We start from the raw sequence: 7,096 nt of genomic DNA on the forward strand, positions 1-7,096 counted from the left end.
TTACAAAAAAATAATCTGAAGGCCAAAATTTCAAAATTAAAAAATCTATAAGAACTATATAATCAAACTGATCATTTTACTCATTTCAATTAATAACCTAATTTAATCTAACATAAAAAAATAGCATAATTTAATCTTTCCAAAAACCCATGGCCTTCAGACCACTGTCATTTCATCTTTTACCAACTCATTTCAATTAGTGGATATATTTGAAATTAATATAATGGATATATATTTTAACAAAAATATTTGAATAGATAACTTAATTAATATTTTAAAAGTTAAAATATGATGCAAGCTTTATAATCATTCTATATTTGAAATTTACTCTCTTTTTTTAAATTTTAAAAAAATTAGATCCTATTATTTGCATATAAAATTTGAGTTTAATTATTAACCTCCTTAAATTCTTCTATTAAATTATGGTTTATTACAGATTAAATTTTTTTGTTACATGACTACTAAGTTAGTTTTCTTTTTATTATTTCAAATATTTCTCTAAATAATTTAATAGGTTGGATATAAATTTTAAAATTAAAAATAAATAAACTAAATTCTTAAAATAAAATTTTAATTTTAAATATAATTAAAAATAAAATATTTAAGACATATTTTATTATTTTAATTATAATTTTTCACATTAGTATATTTGATAAAAAAATATAAAACACGGTAAGTTGTAATAATATTATTATCCTCATTTTATTTTTATTTTTTTAATTGAGATACCACACAAGAAGGTTGGATCCAATAGTATAAAATGAAATAAAATTCTCAAAAAAAAAAAAAAAAAGTGTAACTTTATACGCCCTATATTGGATTCTGAGTTTTTGTGTATGATTCATATATAGTTTATATATGCATGCAACAGGAATCTAAATTTTCAAATATTATATTAAAACTAGATCCTTTTATATGTCAGTTGGATGTTTAACGATATCCAAATTTTCAATATTAAAATTGAATATTGAATTTGTTTGCTACCAACTTTGAAACGGGATTAAAAGGAGAAAGATTGTTATCTTATATTATTATATCTATATACCACTTTAAATGCCTTATATATAAAGTTTATACCATCATAGATACACCAACAAGTTTAATTTTATTTAATCACCCAAATTTATTAATATCAAAAAGTTATATATATTCGAAACTTTATAAAAAGTGATGCAGTGACAGAACTTAGTAGGGACTTAAGTGTCATGACCCTTGGTAAAATTTTAATTTTAATTTTTATAATTTATAAAATTTTAAATTAATAATAATAAATTTATATTTTAATCTCTTAAAAATAATAAAAATTTAATATTTTAAAATTTATAAAATTATATTTTAGTATAATAAAATATATAATTTAATTTTAATCCATTTTTTTTTTTTAACTCCATCGATGAAGTGATGATGAGATTTCTAGAGAAGCAGCGAACGGTAAGCATTGACAAAAGCATGACAAAAGCATCAAAACTCTTGCTCCAACCGTATACAATGTGAACGACCGTGGTTACAATTAATGATGTGACTCATTAAATAGTGCAGAAAATAGCATCGAAAGTGCAGTGTTCTTTTCTTTATTTTAACAGTACTTTTGCTGTGCTTTTCCACGAACAAATGAAGAAAAAGTGCAACTTCACCTATTTTTTTAAACATACGATCTGACAACAATTTATTATAAAAAAATCATCAAAACCGACCGAATCCTAGTATTGGTTGTGGTGAAAGGGCCTTTATTCCTGAGCCATCGGAGAATTTTCACCTTAGGTCTGCACTTGAACGACTTTTGTCAGTGAGGGCTTGGTGTTTGTTTTCTTAATATATGATTAGATTGAATTTGTTAAACATAAACTTGGTTATAATCAGTAGAATTCCCCCTATTAATGTTTTTACTAATTACCACGCTTTTCATTGGTTTTCTTTTTCACTTTTTCAAACACAAGAAAAATGATGAAGTTTATGATAACTAGCTTGACTCTTATGTCGCTTCCCAAACACCATGTGATTAATGAAATAAGAGATTGAGTTGAGTTGACCCACGGAATTTGCCTTGGTGTCTACGCAAATTTTGATAGTTCCTCGTGGTTTTATAACACACAAAGTTAAGTCAACCAGAGATCGGCGGTCGCCGTTGGTCTTCCCCCCCTCTTATCCCGCTTCTTTCTCTTTTCCCATTCTAATAAAAACACGAAATGGATTTTTTTTAATTATAAAAACGGAACAGATTATTGAAACTTTGGGTCTTTCCATGCAAGGTTATTGAGTTTCAGTTTCCAATAAAAGCACGGAATTTCACTTTTTCTTTTGGTTTGGCAATCAAAGATGGTGTAAGAGGAGACTCAAATCCCACTAAATAAAAAACGTGAGATAAAGTCATAAAGATACTAATATTTATTATTTATTTTATTATTTTATTTACTGCCTGGAATGTATTTTAAGAAGAAGAAAACAAAAAGCTGCCAACCCATAACTTTTCAAACAATCATGGCTCCATCTCCCAAAGAAAAACACAATCCATATCCAGAACTCAAAATTTGCAGAATATCCAAAAGTTTATGCAAACATGAAAATCTTCAGACTACTAAATCATAGATTCATAGTGCATCAACTACACAAACAACAGATGGGCAGTAGCAACAGAATGACAAATCAAACCCCGAAACAAACCAGCCTCACCATGAACATCATCTCCTCTCAAAAACTAGTAGGAAACAACTATGGAAGAGGGCTTAAACCACAAAATACAAAAACAAACAAACGAACATGGGTTTATATATATCCCCCACCTTAACTGACAAAAAACACGAGTTAATGTAGGGTTACCCTTGTTGAGAAACCAGACGGAAAGCTGTTACCTGAATCTAAAATGTCAGGTTTTGAAAAGCCTAGCTACAAGGATTTCAGAAGAAACCTTGTTTTATTCATGGGGTTTTCTGGATACTGCCTTTTCCCGGGGGGGGGGGGGTTTAGAGAAATATGCAGAGAAGGGGGCTTGAGAACCATGAAACATGTTTCTCAAACTCGAGGATTGGGACAAGAACCACAAAATAGGATGATGATTGATTTCACCCTTGACTGAGATGGTTGTTTTCTAAGATATGTGGCCATTTCCTTCACAGGTATAGCCACTTTGTGGTGGAGTCGAGGTTGTAGACGAAGACGAACAACTCTTTCCATCACATCCTTCACTTTTGTTCTTCCCCATTTCTTCTTTAGTCTTGGACGCTGCAGAAACAACGGTCTTCACTATGCTCTCAAAAATCTGAGCCTTCACTCGCCCTCTCCTCGGCGGGAATTGGGTTTTCTTCTTCTTCGTTTTCTCGGGACAAGTCGACATTGATGTCGAAACGGACGATTCTGCAACCGAAACAGAGAAGAAACAGAGTAAGAGGATGGAACACAAACATGAATCGCAGAAATATAAATGATAATAAATCGAAACAACAAAATATGCAATCAAAATTAAATGAAATGAAAAGAAGGGAAGGAAAACATAGGATTCATATAAGAAAAACAGAATGAGATAAACATTTATACTTGGGGATCGAGATACAAAATTGAACTTTAATTAAACAGGGATCGAGCAGCGTTTGCACGTAACAGCTTACAACAACAAGGGAAAAAAAAAACAATAGTTTTACATATGAAGGTTAAGAAAAGGGGAGATGAAGCGGGAGTAAAAGAGAGAGGGAGGGGAATGGAGACGGTGAAATGTTGATAGTAATATTAATAGATGAGAGGGAGGTTGTCTGTTTATTTTATAGACCAGAAATTGAGATCAAGTTGCGGGTAATTACATTGATGTTTCCTTGCCCTATTATATATACAAGTACATAGAAGAAAAAGTAAAAAGGATTGGGGTTTAAAGGATTTGTCAAAATGGATGAGAAATGTGGCTTCTTGGCAAGTTCTTATGGTCAGAACTGATAAATAAGAAGAGTGACACTTGATTGATCTAAATGGAATCTATAAATATTCCGGTAAAATGTTCCTTTTTCCTTTGTTTTTCCTGATTATGTACTTGGAGAGTCAAGTAAGTTCCTTTCACACCAATGTTTGGATCATTCAAGGGATGTAATAGAAAAGAAATGGTTTATTTTACTTCCTTATACAATTAGGGACGAAAATAAATGAACAGCAAAGCTTGGGATGTTTGCCATTTACCCCTTCCTAGTTCCTACGTCATTCACAAAGGCAATTGTTTCCGGTTTCCCTTTGAAATTTCATTTCCATGAATTTAACAAGTTTCCCTGGGGTTTCCACAAGAGTTGGTCTCAGCCGCCATCACTGCCACATCAGACCCCAGTAGTTGATGTGTAATGATAAAAGTACAAAAGCAATAAAACAAAATATGCCTCTGGGAATTGGAGGAAAACATCAAATATTATGTGGCAGAAAAGAACCTTTTTTGTTTATTTATTTTTCCAAAATGATCTCTTTGTCTGGACATCATGGGAGAAAAAGTGCTGGAGGATTAAAATATTATGGTACTTCTCGAACTAAACCTGGATAGATTACATAATACATACCAACTAAACATTAAATATAAGGAATTGCGAATGACATTTTGGTAAGACATATAATAATGTAATTCATGCCTCTCTTCCTCCATTGGATAAGTTTTATGTTTGAAGTTACAATATAATGAGAATGAAAAGGGTGGAAAGGCAATGGCAAGTGTTAGATTGAATAGGGAGTTTTGTGTTGAAGGTTGAAGCAAATTCAAAGTCAAATCAACTAGTAGTATTAATGCTAACACCATTATTTATTTCTAAACACTGAATGGGTAAATCATAGCAAGATTGAATGAAAAGTGAACTGAGACCGCGTTATCTTCACTGTAAAAAATTTAAAAGGGGATAATTATACAAGGAATTTGATTGGCAAACAACGGTGCTCACGGTACAAACACGGAATCAAGTGGTCAAAAAAGCTATTAGCTTAATTAATAATGACCCATTCCCTTGAAAGCCTAAAGACTGAGCTGCACACACATGCTATCAAACTTCTTTTTAGATGCATATCAACCTACTGCCACTTGTTGGCATATTATGTTCAAAACTTACAGTAATACAAAGCTAATTTGATTTTTTTAAAGAGCTTTTTTCTTAAAAAATCAATCTTTTGACTACCCAACCTAAAAACGAGTTTTTTTTAATAGTTTGAAAATTAAGTATAGCATAAAATGATTGGTTTCTCCTCGCCTTTATAGAATTCTATCATTTAAAATATACCTGTTGACATTATAAATACATGATTCAATTAAACACATTAATGTGGTCATTGGTTTTAAATGAAAAAATTGCACTACACACTGAAATAATCAGTTTTTGAGTGGAAAGCTTAATAACCTTTAAATTAAAAGAAAATTTGATGAGCATATTTAAGTCGTTATTCAATGTATCTTTGTAAGCTCCTTTCAGCTTCGATTTTTGCTTGAATATTTGCAGATGTTGAAGAGCAGGCTTTTTGTAGTTTATAAACTTTCTAAACTGTTCTATGTATATCTCAGCTCTCTTGTGTGCAGAGATGATTAATTCTTAAGGCCCATCTTCTCAGGCCTGACTCTTCACCCACTTCTCCATTAAAGGCTGGGTCAATGGGAAGGCCCAAAAACACACATTAAAATTGTCAATTTCACACTTTACTTTTAATTGCTATAAAGGACTTGTTGCTTTCATTTCAAATTAACAAATTATACTAAAACTGAATCTTTTCTTTTACAGTTAAGATGCAGTTCACTTATTCTTGGTTTTTTTGGGGTTAAAAATAGTGAATTTTCTTAATATGTGTCATTAAGAACAATTAATATATTGGTTATAGTAATATTTTAATATTAAACTTAATAGTTAATGCATGATGACGTGAATCTAAATATGCAGAGGATACGATGTGTTTCTGTGTATTACCTTTGTCCACAAGTCAATTATGGGGATAATAAAGACATCAGAAAAAAATAGTAAGTTAGAAATGATGGCAAATAGACATAACTTTTATATATTTGCTATAAGTGAACATATTTATAGTATCCTGACATGGTACGTAGATATAAATAAATCTGACATGACGGGTCATATACACGAATTACTAAACCTGAAAGTTGAACCAAAATCAATGATATTTATTATAGAGTAATAGATGTTAATTTCCAAAACAAAAAGGCAAACTCTCCTGTCATATGTTTAGTTAAAAAGCAGCAGCTTAGCTGTTTTGGTATCAGAAGATATTACCCCACTGCCCATCATCAGCTGAACCTACCCTTAGATATAAATGTTTTGGCTTGGGTTTAGGGTTTTATTTAATAATAAACAAAATGATATGTGAAACATGTACTTGTGCATCGGATCTTTAGATTTTTATTCTGCATTGGAAGATGAGATTATACCCCAAAGAAGAAAAAGGGAACAGAGGTTGGTGCAACGAAACCTCTTCATTATGATTCATAAACCAGGATACATGAATGTGGAGAAAACTAAAATTTAAGTAAAATAAACAAAAAGTGGATCATGGGGGATGCTTCGGAATAATTAATGATGTTCAAAGACAATGACATTGTAAAACGTTTGGTAAGGTTGTTTATGTAACTAAACCCCAAAAAAACAATGTGAGTATGGTGCGTGATGGAGGTTTTATGTGTCTCATTTCAATTTTCTTTTATATTTACTTAATTTAATATTTATTATTTGAATTCTTATCATTTTTTAAAATTGCCTCTACAGAACTGATATTCCAATAATAAGAATTAACCTTATTTATAAAATAATATTTGTTTTATATTTTCATTTTATTAATTATATTTGCAAAATTTATTTTAACAAATTCTGTCATCAGACAGAGTCTAATATTCCAACAAGGCTAATATTATTTAGATAGAATTAATTAAAATGTGATCTCATTTATGGCATGATTTTCCAACATATATATATAATTAGTTTCTGTCACTGCGGGTTTCCATTTATTCCGTTGAGAAATTTCAACCCTACACTGACATTCTCTTAATTTGGATTGGACACTTTTTTAAGCCTTGTATGGTGATTATAACTAGGTGTGTTTTTTATTTTCCACCAAAAAATTTGTGCTTCTTTTTCTTAACTACATTACC

General features: G+C 30.6%; 1 long non-coding RNA gene across 1 annotated transcript; it reads right to left on the bottom strand.

The window, feature by feature from the left end:
* Nucleotides 1-2,546: 2,546 nt before the first annotated feature.
* LOC128293211 (uncharacterized) lies at nucleotides 2,547-3,786 on the bottom strand. The gene is made up of 2 exons (XR_008283332.1): nucleotides 3,532-3,786; nucleotides 2,547-3,351 (listed from the first exon to the last, which is right to left on the bottom strand). It is a non-coding gene; the product is annotated as an uncharacterized LOC128293211 (long non-coding RNA).
* Between the last annotated feature and the right edge of the window lie 3,310 nt (nucleotides 3,787-7,096).

Source organism: Gossypium arboreum, chromosome 5 (genome assembly GCF_025698485.1).
Source record: "Gossypium arboreum isolate Shixiya-1 chromosome 5, ASM2569848v2, whole genome shotgun sequence".
Classification (NCBI taxonomy): domain Eukaryota; kingdom Viridiplantae; phylum Streptophyta; class Magnoliopsida; order Malvales; family Malvaceae; genus Gossypium; species Gossypium arboreum.